Genomic DNA, 13271 nt, shown 5'->3' with positions numbered 1-13271 from the left:
ATCTGAGCAATGAATGTGTTGGGACCAAATAGTTAAACTGGAGCCAAAGTATAAAAAGCAAAGATTTCCTGGCAAATGGTAGTCAGAAGTTAGGCAGATAAAAAATAAGAATGAGAAGATAACAAAAGCCAGAGAATAGAGCAACATAGACATCAAGTCTCAGTAAATAGTCAAGACCCAGGAGCAACTATAGAATCATAGATTTAAATCCAGAATGGACTTTAAAAGTTATCTTGTTTTATCCTTTCATTTTATAAGTAGGAAAACTGAAACCTAGAAAGAATAATTTGTCTAAGGTTAAATAATAAATGGCAATGCTAGAGTTTGATCTCACATACTCTAAATGAGTGAAATGGTGTATTAAACACTACCGTGTACTGAAATTTATGTAAGAGAAGTAGCACTTGCCCTCAAGAAGGTTGAATTCTAATAGGAGAAAAGAACACACATTGGAGAGGAGCAGCTTAAGAGAGATGTTTGGGTTTGGAAAGTTATTGGGATGGTGATAGGATGAGGGGAGTCATTGGAAAGATGATTGATAAGTTCATGTGCTGGCAATGACAACACTGACTTGATGTCCCAAAAGACAAGAAGAAATCAAGGAGGGAGAGTATAAACATTTGGAAGCAGGAGTCAATATCTAGAAGATGGCAGGGTAAAATGAAAAGCATGGTTAGAGCTAGCCAGATACAATGGGCCATGTAAGTTTGTGCTCATGAATTCACCAATCATGATGGTGCAGGTGCTAGAGTAGGAATTCCAAAATTGACTGAGTTAAATCCCTTGAAGCATTGTTTCTGAAGGTCTATTGGTATGGGAGGTGTGGCAGCATAGTTGATGGCAAAAGGATGGCTAGGGTGAATCCAAATCCAGTCTGTTTTCCACTGCACCATTTGGAATAAAACAGCAGAACAAAATCAAGGCACAAGAAGCAAAGGAAGATATTGTTGCCTGAAACAGCAGACTATCCAAACTCAATCTTTTAAAAAAATTATTCTATTACATAACTAATAGCAAATACAGAATGTGAGGCTTGTAGGTGATGACATAATTGAATAAGTTGGTAGAGAGTTTAGGGGGCAAAGATCAGATTCAGTTCCCTGATGAAGCAGTCATTCTTAGCTGTCTTCATTCACAGAGAAACATTCATTTCTAGAAATTAATCCATTGGTAGTTTAACCGAGAGGAGAAAATAGAACATAGAATAAAGGTAGTTTCAGGGACGCTAGGTATTGTAAGAGACCAGAAGAAAAGGAAATCACTTTGGGCTAGATAAGTTAGGGAAAGTTTGGGGAAGAGTTAGAAAGTGAGCTGAATGAGTAAGATTTCATAGTTTGGACTGGAATATCTTATTCATCTGCATCACTACCCAACAATATTTTCTGTCCTTTGGGATGGTTTGGCAAGAGAAATCATATGGGATTATGTCCCTGATTGAATCGTTGTTCATCTGTCCATTTCTCATATGCTATTCTTGGCTATAGCTCATCTTAACATTGCTGCATATCATTCACTTCAACTCTGTCCTAAATTTGCATGGCAGGTAGGCTAATAATAATAGCTTTCATTTCATAGTGTTTCATGTATTCTACAGCACTTTATGTATATTATCTCATTCTATCCTTATAATAACTCTATGAAAAGATAAAAGTGAAAGAGGTTGTGATTTTTCTATGAGTTTGAACCCTATCTTCATAAGTTGAAGTCTATTTATTTATTATACTATACCACCACCGCCACTACTACTACTACTGATGATGATAATGATAAGAATAGTTCATATTTAAAGAGACTTATTATGTTTGCAAAGCACTTTGCATACATATTTTTTTCTTTTTAAATTTTAAAACCTTTACCTTCTGTCTTGGTATTAGTCCTAAGCAAAGCAGCAAGTGGTAGGTAAATGATTTGACTTGGGTCACACAGCTAAGAAGTATCAGATATTTCAATTCATGCTTATAAGTGAGGTAGGTTCTTTTTTTGGATTGAGGTAATGGAAAGGAAGAGTCTACTTTGACACTAGAGTTTAACTTGTGTGATTGAGACAATGATGATACCCTTGAAAGAAATGAAGGAAGAAGATAGAAAAGGGAGATGATTTCTTTTAAAGTGTCATTAGAAGTATTTTTATTTTAGGAAATAGAACTGATACTTAAAGTATGCCTGAAAAGTAATTATTAAGATGTTTCCAAATGAATATATATGCATATATATATATATGTATGAATTCTCTGAATTTAAATGGACTCAGTTTTTTTTATTATTATTAAAAAAACCCTTACTATCTGTCTTGGAGTCAATACTAGGTATTGGCTCCAAGGCAGAGGAGAGGTAAGGACTAGGCAGTGGGGGTTAAGTGACTTGCCCAGGGTCACACAGCTGGGAAGTGTCTGAGGCCAGATTTTAACCTAGGACCTCCCATCTCTAGGCCTTGACTCTCAATCCACTGAGCCACCCAGCTGTCCTCATGGACTCAGTTTGTATGAAAAGATTACCCATGCTAAATATTCTGACAGATTGATAATTTCTCTTGTTAAGAAGGATTCTATTCTCAAGATTCGCAGTTTACTTGGGGGATAATGACCTTGAGCTATCATCATTACTCTCAGGGTTCAGCTATACTACATTGTGACCTGAGTACTAGTGGCTCAATATTTGAATGAGTCCCTGAAGGCTAGTCTTATTTCTCAAGCCCGGAGCTGGTTAACATCAACATTAGGCAAAAATTGGGTCAGAGAGAAAAGGCTAGTTTTGTAGGATAAAGAAAAGATTAGCTGTTCAAAGTCACAAGAATTGAGCCTTAGTGAATCAACAAACACTCATAATTTTTAAATGCTTATTATGTATCAGACACTATACTAAGTACTGAGGATACAGAAAAGAGGCAAAACAACCTGTTTCTTACTTCAAGGAATACACCTAATGGTGGAAATAAACTGTAAAATAAATGGATATGAACAAAGTATATGTAAAGTAGATGAAAGGTATTCTGTGAGGGGAAGGCACTAGCATATGGGATTACAGGTAAAGGGTTCTTACAGAAAGTAGAACTTGAGCTGAGCCTTAGAAGGAAGTTAAGGAGTCAGAGAAGAAGAGGTTAAGAGGCAGAACATGCCAGCAAAGAGGGGTAGAAAAATATATAGAGGGGGTGATGGAGTCTTCTTAGAAGAACAGGCCACTGTAGCTGGATCATAGAGTTCATGATGTATATGTATGGGGAAAGGTTGTGTGAGATGATTGGAATGGTAGGAAGGGGTCTTATTTTATTTTTTTCCTTTGACTCTTTCTTTCTTTCTTTCTTTCTTTCTTTCTTTCTTTCTTTCTTTCTTTCTTTCTTTCTTTCTTTCTTTCTTTCTTTCTTTCTTTCTTTCTTTCCTTCCTTCCTTCCTTCCTTCCTTCCTTCCTTCCTTCCTTCCTTCCTTCCTTCCTTCCTTCCTTCCTTCCTTCCTTCCTTCCTTCCTTCCTTCTTTCTTTCTTTCCTTCCTTCCTTCCTTCCTTCCTTCCTTCCTTCCTTCCTTCCTTCCTTCCTTCCTTCCTTCCTTCCTTCCTTCCTTCCTTCCTTCCTTCCTTCCTTCCTTCCTTCCTTCCTTCCTTCCTTCCTTCCTTCCTTCCTTCCTTCTTTCTTTCTTTCTTTCTTTCTTCTTCTTTTGGTTACAGTATTCACTTTATTTCCCTCCCTCCCCTCCACCCACTCTTCCTGCAGCCGATGTGCAATTTCATTGGGTATTACTTGTGTCCTTAATCAGAACCTATTTCTATGTTGGTGTTTGCACTAGGATGTTCATTTAGAGTCTACATCCCTAACCATATCCCCTTGACCCATGTATTCAAGCAGTTGTTTTTCTTCGGTGTTTTTACTCCCACAGTGTTTCCTCTCAATGTGGATAGTGGTTTTTCTTGTAGATTCCTCCAAGTTGTTCAGGATCACTGCATTGCCACTAATGGAGAAGTCCATTACGTTCGATTGTAACACAGTGTATCAGTCTGTGTACAATGTTTTCCTGGTTCTGCTCCTCTCGCTCTGCATCACTTCCTGGAGGTTATTCCAGTCTCCATGGAATTCCTCCAGTTTATTATTCCTTTGAACACAATAGTATTCCATCACCAATATATACCACAATTTGTTCAGCCATTCCCCACTTAAAGGGCATCCTCTCATTTTCCAGTTTTTTGCCATCACAAAGAGTGCAGATATGAATATTCTTTTTTTTTTTGCCTTTTAACCATTATTTTATTTGGTCATTTTCAAACATTATTCATTGGGAAAAAAGATCATTTTCTTTTCCTCCCCCCTTCCCATTACCCCTCCCATAGCTGATGTGCAATTCCACTGGGTATCACATGTGTCCTTGATTCAAATCCATTTCCATGTTGTTGGTATTTGCATTAGGATGTTCATTTAGAGTCTCTCATCAGTCATATCCCCTCAACCCCTGTAGTCAAGCAGTTGCTTTTCCTCGGTGTTTTTACTCCCACAGTTTGTCCTCTGCTTGTGGATACTGTTTTTTTATCCTAGATCCCTGCAGATTGTTCAGGAACATTGCATTGACACTAATGGAGAAGTCCATTACGTTTGATTGAACTGCAGTGTTTCAGTCTCTGTGTACAATGTTCTCCTGGTTCTGCTCCTTTCACTCTGCATCACTTCCTGGAGGTTGTTCCAGTCTCCATGGAATTCCTCTACTTTATTATTCCTTTTAGCAAAATAGTATTCCATCACCAACATATACCACAATTTGTTCAGCTATTCCCCAATTGAAGGGCATCCCCTCATTTTCCAATTTTTTGGCACCACAAAGAGTGCAACTATGAATATTATTGTACAAGTCTTTTTCCTTATTATCTCTTTGGGGTACAAACCCAGCAGTGCTATAGCTGGTTCAAAGGGCAGACAGTCTTTTATCGCCCTTTGGGTATAGTTCCAAATTGCCCTCCAGAATGGTTGGATCAATTCACAGCTCCACCAGCAATGCATTAATGTCCCAACTTTGCCACACTCCCTCCAGCATTCAAGGGGTCTCATTTTAAAGAACTTTAAGTGCCAAACAGAAGATTTTACATTTAATCCTGGAGGTAATAGAGAGCCATTGGAGATTAGCAGCTGAGTGAACGATGTATTGGAGTGAGGAGAGACTTAAGTCAGAGAGACTAGTTACAAAACTATGGCCATAGTCCAGGTGAGTGGTGATGAGAGCCCATCCTAGGCCCACAGAAGTCAGTTGCCCAATTATCAGTCATAGAAATTTCTATTTTCTTTGATGTCAGGTTGACATTGAAGTAATAATACCTTTTTGTTGTGGTTTTTGGTTGTTCTTCATTCATGTTCAACTCCTCATGACCTGTCTCCATGGGCAAAAAAAAAAAATTCAAACTTTATAATCACATCAAATTGATTATGGAACTCATCAAATTCATCAGGCCCTCCTATTTTTATTAGTATGAATAATATGTATGATAGCCTTTCATAAAGGAAGTGTCTCCATTGTTAAATCACAAAAGTTCATTAAGGTCCTCATCTGTTACACGATGTGACATCCGATCATTTGAATAGCCAAGAAGTGTTTGCTACTTTACTGCATGATGATTAACAGTTCATCAGTGTAACATAACTTTAAATTAGATGGCACATAAAGTATAAGACACTGGTGGTATAGATTAATTTGATTCTTTTTTCCACATGATTATATATTCCTTTTTTGATAGTCTAATAATGTACATATTCATTTTAGGGAGAATAGAACAGATGTGCTACATCTGGATTTTCAAAAATACCATAGAACCAGATGAAAATCCAAAGGATCATATATGCCTATACAAACATAACATGCTCCTTCAAAAAGGGAATTAACCATTTTTATGTCTTTTGGTTTCATAGTGGAATTTTATATGTGAATATATCAAACTACAACCCACATGCCTACTAATTTTGTTGACATTACCATGCCATTTAGTTGCTCATTTGTGCCTGACTTTTTGTGACTCCATAGACCACTGCTATTCATTGGATTTACTTGGTAAGGATACTAGAATGGTTTGCCATTTCCTTCTCCAGTGAACACAGTGGATCCTTTTATTAAACAACCAGAGGTTAAATGACTAGGTGAGAATCACATAGCTAGGAAGTGTCTGAGACCAAATTTGAACTTCAGACTCTAGTACTAGCCCTTTGTCCCCTAACCATGGGTAACTGGAAAGTTTTAAATTAACCAATGTGACTTCTACGTCAATACAGAAGACCAATATTGTATAATTTAAAAAATGATTTGAGTGGCAGGATCCCCTAAAATTTCTGCTAAGAACATACTTTTCTTCATTCTCCACTTTCTCCAACAGATTATTGACAATGTTTTTGAAAATGTGTGATGGTAACCAAGATTACAAGGGAAACAATTTGGGGAAAAGATTTTGCTACAAATTTCTCAGGTAAGGTTTTAATTTCTCAAATTTATAGAGAACTAAGTAAAACATATATGAATATCAGCCATTCCCCAACTGACAAATTGTCAAAGGATATGAACAAGCAATTTTCAGATGAAGAAATCACAACCATCAATAGTAATAAGAAAAAGTATTCTAAATCACTCTTGATTAGAGAAATGCAAAATAAAATAATGCTGAAGTACCACCTCTCACCTATCAGATTGACCAATATGGTAGTAAAGGAACATGGTAAATGTTGGAGGGGATGTAGAAAAATTGGAACACTATTGGATGCATTGTTGATGGAGTTGTGAACTTATCCAGCCTTTCTGGAGGGTGGTTTGGAACTATGCCTAAAGGTCTATAGAACTGTGCATGCCCTTTGATCCTGTAATATTACTACAAGATCTATATACCAAAGAGATAATTAAAAAGGGGAAAGGAATTCTTGTACAAAAGTATTTATAGCAGCTTTTTTTGTAGTGGCAAATAACTGGAAATTGATTGGATACCCATCAATTGGGGAATGGATGAACAAATTGTGGTATATATTGGAGATGGAAAACTATGGAGCTGTAAGAAATAAGCAAGATGATTTCAGAAAAAGCTGGTAAGATCTGCAGGAACTGATGATGCAGAGCAAAATAAGTAGAACTGGGAGAACATTGTACACAATAACAGCATATTGTATGATGATCATCTGTGATAACTTGACTTCTCTCAGCAATGCAATGATCTGGGACAATCCTGAAAAACTTATGACAGGGAATGCTGTCCCCCTGCAGAGAAAGAATTGTTGGAGTTGCCTTTCACATCAGTGTATTTATGGTTTTATTTTGGGGTTTTGTTTATATATGAGTTTGCTCTTATAACAGTGACCAATATGGAAGTGTTTTTTGCCTGACCTGAAAATAACATTTTAAAAAAAAGGGAAAAAAAGAAAGCATATGATGTATATTCAGTTGAGAAGTTCTCATAGCTTCAATATTACCATCAGAAAAGAGACTTGGTTTCAAATTCTCTGATTTGTAGTAATTACCTGTGTAATCTGAACATGTACTCATTCGATTTCTTAGTCTTTCTTTCTTTTTTTTTTAAAGAAAGACTTTACACTAGATAGATTTTAAGGTTTCTTCCAGATTTAAAATCCCATAATTCTATTTACAGATATGAAAATGGCTTTATTTCTAAATATAACTCACAAGCATCTCTGCCTCACAAGAACATAATTACATGTGGAATTTGGAATGACAGAAAGAAGAGGCATGAAATTATTATTCTAGAACTGAAAGGCGTGTGTATGTGCGTGTGTGTGTGTGTGTGTGTGTGTGTGTGCATGCAATGGGCAGAGAAGCATTTGTTATTTAGCTCAATGGAGTTCCATAGCAAGATTCATGAATTAAATACACCAAGGCTCACACTTCATTTTATGCAACTCTTTTCCATGTATTTCAACAAATTCTCAACGTAGGATCTATCCTCACTGGGGCTCTTTTAGAGGTCTTTTAATATTATGTTGCCAGCAACACACTCAGACTATCCTTTGTATCAGTCAATGAGCATATATAAAGTGTCTTCTGTGTGGGAAGCACTGTACCAATGGAAAGGAGTGAAAAGAAAGGTAAGAGATAGCCCTTACCCTCCAGGAACTTATAGTCTAACGAGGGAGAAAAATACAAAGAACAATATACAAATAATATATCATACAAAATAAATGGGAAATAATCACTAGGAAAAAGTCATTAGCATCAAGGGGTTCATGAAAGTCTTAGAGAAGATGATATTTTAGCTGAGACTAGGACAAGGTCAGTGCAGTTAAGAGGTAGAGATGAAGAAGCAGAGAGTTTTGGACATGGATGATAGAAATTGAAAATGTTTGGTTGGGCATAATCTGGCAATGCACTGAAGCCTGCTTGTATTTACCAAGCATCTAATACTATGATTTGGATTTTTCTGAGGTTACACTGTTCCATGATTCATTATTATATAGCATTAGGACAAAAATATTAACACTGAAAAGATAGATTTTTGTGATGGGAAACATCTTGGGAACATTGGCAATAGTTTGTAATTTACCAAATGCAATTCATGCCACTTTCTTCCTCCTCTTCAGTTCTGCACTTCTTGAAGAGCCTCTCCTAGATATAATGTACCAATGTAACACATCTGATAAGTTTCCCAAACAACTACAAATCATAATCAAGAAAACAAGTATTTTTATTTTTTATTTCAAATTTTACAAAGCAGAATAAAACAAGCATCTCCATATAAGATGGTACATAAATGAAATGACAAAACTCTTATATGTTTAGCTTACTTTTCTTCATATATACATAATAAGTTCCTTCCACAAGTGTCCCAGTCCCTTCTACCATTTTCTCATCACAGAAGGTATCATCCAGGAGACCAATATGTACATATAAATTAAGTCTTTTATGTTTCACTTTTTGGTTCACTTTCTGGAGGTAATATTCACAGCTTACTCTTCCAACATTAATTCTGTAGCTGTGTATAATGTTCTCCTGGTCCTGCTCATTTCACTGTTGATTATCTTGTGTAATTCTTTCCATAGTTTTTTTAAAAGCCTGCTCATCACTTCTTATGGAAATGTAGTATTCCATCAGAATTATATACTACATTTTTTAAGCCATTCTCCAACTGATGGGAATCCCCTCAATTTCAAATTATTTTTCACCATGAAGAAAACTGCTATAAATATTTTGGAACATATGGATTCTTTTCCTTCTTCCCTGGTCTCCTTGGGCAACATGCATTTTAACAGAATTGATAGGGACTGGACCTGTTGAAAGAATTAGCTAGGAAACTGAGAGGCTGCAACTTCTGCATCACACAGCCAAAGGTAGAACTTGAAGCCAGATCTTCCTGGATTTGAGACTCATCTCTAGCCATTTCTTCAGTACCTCTCATACATTTTAAATTAGCTTGCTTTTTCCTCTATGAATTGGTAGATCTATCTCTCTTGAATATCTTGGATCTTAGATCGTGTGTGTGTCCATTCATCTTATTGCTTTTTCCTTCATAATAGCTTTTATTTTTCTCCCTTCTATTTCTACTGTGGCAAAAGTAATTGAGGCCCTTGACCTGTCATACCTAGAATATTGAAGTATACTTTTAACTAGTTTCCCACTATCTTCTAATCTATAATCTAATTTTTTCTATTTTCTATTCATCTACCATAACAATCTTCCCCTTCCAAAAATAATCTTTTGAGCTTATTACTTCCTTGCTCTAAAACCCATGATGACACCCATTACTTATAATAAAGTACAAATAACCTACCCTCTCTCATCTCTCACAAAATACACCTACTTGAGGTAATATTTAACTGAAAAAGACAATCTAGAAGTACTATCTTGGAGATCTCCACCCTAAGAGTTTAATTAGGTAAAATCCTAGTATGAATTAGATTCCATGTAGCTGCCTGAATAAACAAAAGCAAATAAGCTAATACATAGGATATACTGATAGTCTAAGAGCAGTTTTATGCAATTAAAGTCTAGAACTCACTCAGACCTTTGGGATACCCTATATAGAAAATTCTTGGTAGACCTACTACTACTACTACTACTACTACTACTACTACTACTACTACTACTAGCAGACATGGGGTTTATACCATAATCTGATGGTAAAGTTCATAGCTTAGTAATAGATTCCACTTATGCACTCTAAATATGAGTAAACATACTTTGTCCTAATGTGCTAGATTAAATCAGATGCAATTTTTGCTTACTAGGCAATCAAGCCTTGAAATAGCTTATTGGATTTATGAGCATTGTTTTAATTTATGTTGTGATATTTTAACTGATACAAAGATAACAGTGTTCTGCATTCATTTATGAAAATAAGTTTGTCTTGGCATTTTTTCTAAAGTTATTCCTTTTAATTTTTCTTAGTTATACCACAAAACCAGCCACTGCCTTTTAATTCACTCCATATTTTTTTTTTGGTCTGAGCCTCAGCTCTTTTTCCAGAATGATTAGTGTATATTTGTATGTACACACAAATAGATATTCTCTACTAATGTACAGAAATGGCAAAAATGATAACTTGTTGTCCAGATTCTCATTTTTTGTTTAGGTACAATCTCCTCGGTGTTTTCCCTGATAATCTCAGTTATTAATATGTTCCTTTCCCCAAATTACTTCATATTTACTTAATTGTGTACTAATGTCTAATGTCTAATATTCCTCTTCTCCCCTCAACATAAGCTCCTTGAAGGCAGGTACTGTTTTGCTCATTTTGCACCTCCAGTCCCCAAAGAAGTCCACAGAGAAGATATGTGATAAATATTACCTTGTATTATATTTTGCATTAATTAAATTTATTCCTGGAGAGTGAAGTAGGCACCTTAGCTTTTGAGTAATTAGGGAGTTATTTTATGATTTACAATTTTCTCTCGCTTTACAAATATACATATTCTGAAACACATTCACACACATATACACAACCTATGCTAAACAAGACATAACTAAACATTTTCCAAATATTTGAAAATCATACTTTGATAATTGAAAAGAGAATGCTCTAACTTCATTGTCTAATTTTCTTTCAGAGTAACTTAGGTAATGGCAAGAGCAAGTCATACTCTTTCTTGGGGAATTCAAGATGAAATGATTTTATGTTCCAAATTATTTTCTCTATTTTAAGCTACCTGAATGTGGTAAATAAAATGAGTATGATTGATTTTGTCCTTCTGTTCCATAGCATCCACAATGAGGGAGTTATTGACTTCAGGATTTTCACTGTCATGGGCTATAGAATGAATAATGTGATATAGAATGAATGCTAGGATCTCAAGCACAAACTCAGAGTTTGAGGAAAGAGCCAAAGAATTTAGAAGATTTATACCTCCTCAGCCCAATTCTACTTAAGAGCTACAAAAGGAAAAGGAAGTGAAACTGAAAAGAAGAAATAATAGAGAAGAAAAGAATGGAAAGGACAGAGGAAAAGGAGAGTGAGAAATAGAAGAGAAATATTAGTGGGAAGATTCAGAGCATTTAATTTCTTTAAATAAATGGGGCAGAGGGAAGCATAGAATTAAAGTTATCATTAGAAACATTGGAGTTCTGGCCCATATTGTTCTCTAAGAGACCAAATATTGGTTAACATGGGTGAATATTTCGACTGTAGCAGGATCTGAAAATTATTTCTAAGTTAAGAAAGAAATAGAAATAGAAATCTAATTTAAAAAGTTGTGGGATCTTAATGGTCTTTCAAAGTTTTTTTTTTACTATCAATCAATAGCATCAATCTTCTTTTAATTTATAGAGACATTTAGCATATCCATTATCTACTGACCTGATTTCCTCCTATTTTTATATAATTTCATTTATTAACTTTTGATTTAGTACTTAAAATAATAACAATATAAAATAATAAACATTTATTTAAGTGCCTCATATGTGCCAGATGCTGTGCTAAGCATTGGGGATACAAATAAACAAAAGACAGTCCCTGCTTTTAAGTTGCTTAAAATCTAATGGGGAAAATAAACACAAACAAAAGTTGAAAAGTAGTGGGAGGAAGGAGAGAAGATACTTAGGGTGAGGTAAGACAGTGGTGGAGTTCAATCTAAGGAGGAAAATGAAGAATTGTCTGGGCTTCTGAACCTTGTTTAAATGGAGACTTTGGGAAGAACTTTTTGTTCTGCCCTCAAGCTCTCCAATCAGAGAGACAGAGGAGACTGAAGGTATTAAGAGTAAATGGCAAAGTTGATGCAGTTTCCAGGTGTGTGTCAGGGGTGAGGGGTGAGAGGTGAGAGGTGAGGATTGATGATGGTGACATTGAATCTAGAGTATAAATGATGGGAATTGCAGAAGACTAGCACACATAGAATTACTAATAGGGATTGGATTTGCAATTCCATTTCATATGGAGAACTGTTGGGTGAGGAAACTCTATCAATGTAAGTTGGTATCTTCTCTGTAACTTTTCATTTTAGAGACCTGCTTAGAGAACTGAAAAGTCAAGTGACTCACATAGGGTGACACAGCCAGTAAGAATCAGAGGTGGGATTTGAATTTGAGACTTTGAGTCTGGTTCTTTATCCACTATACATCATTACCTTCCAAAATATACAGAATCTAGGGACATTCTTCCCTAAATTTCCTGCTTATTTTTAAAAAAAGTTTTTAACATTCACCTTCCATCCCTTACTGTTTGAGAGGACTAACTTAAGAAAAATGAATTCCATTCTACTGACCCAGACATTACTTATCCAACAACATGAAATGAGAAATCTAGGAGAGTTTTGATTCTACTCCAAATATTAAGGTAGTTTGTGTTTATTGACCAAGTTTGTAGACTGTTGAAGCTAGAAGGGGTCATAGAATTAATTCATCTGGGGCAGCATGTTCATTTTACAAATGAGGCCTAAAGAAATCAAGAGACTTGTCCAAGATAGCACAATAAATTAATAGTGGTAATGTGGTGAATAAAAGCCAGATATCCATACTACAGCACACCATTAGTGTTCTTTCATGCTATATTACCTAAAAATCAAAGTATAACTAGAATTTTTCTTGCATTTGATTAATACCACAGATCATGCCAAGGGGAAGTGGTTGCAAAGCTCATCTTTGGTTGAACTTGGGGGACATAGAGAATCATCTTGGTGAGTCTTGGGACAAAGTGGAATTAAGGAGCATAGAAGGAGGGATAAATAGCATAAACAGTTTATCTTTTTGTCATGTATACAGTTCAATTCAATGCAGCAATCATTTACTTTCTGCTCTGTGCAAAGCACTGTCCTAGGCACTTGGATTACAAAGATATAAATAAAATAATTATTCCCATCCAGATCTTACATTCTACTGGGAGGAAATAAC

Source organism: Monodelphis domestica, chromosome 1, assembly GCF_027887165.1.
Source record: "Monodelphis domestica isolate mMonDom1 chromosome 1, mMonDom1.pri, whole genome shotgun sequence".
Taxonomy (NCBI): domain Eukaryota; kingdom Metazoa; phylum Chordata; class Mammalia; order Didelphimorphia; family Didelphidae; genus Monodelphis; species Monodelphis domestica.
Note: the sequence above shows the minus strand (reverse complement) of the source record.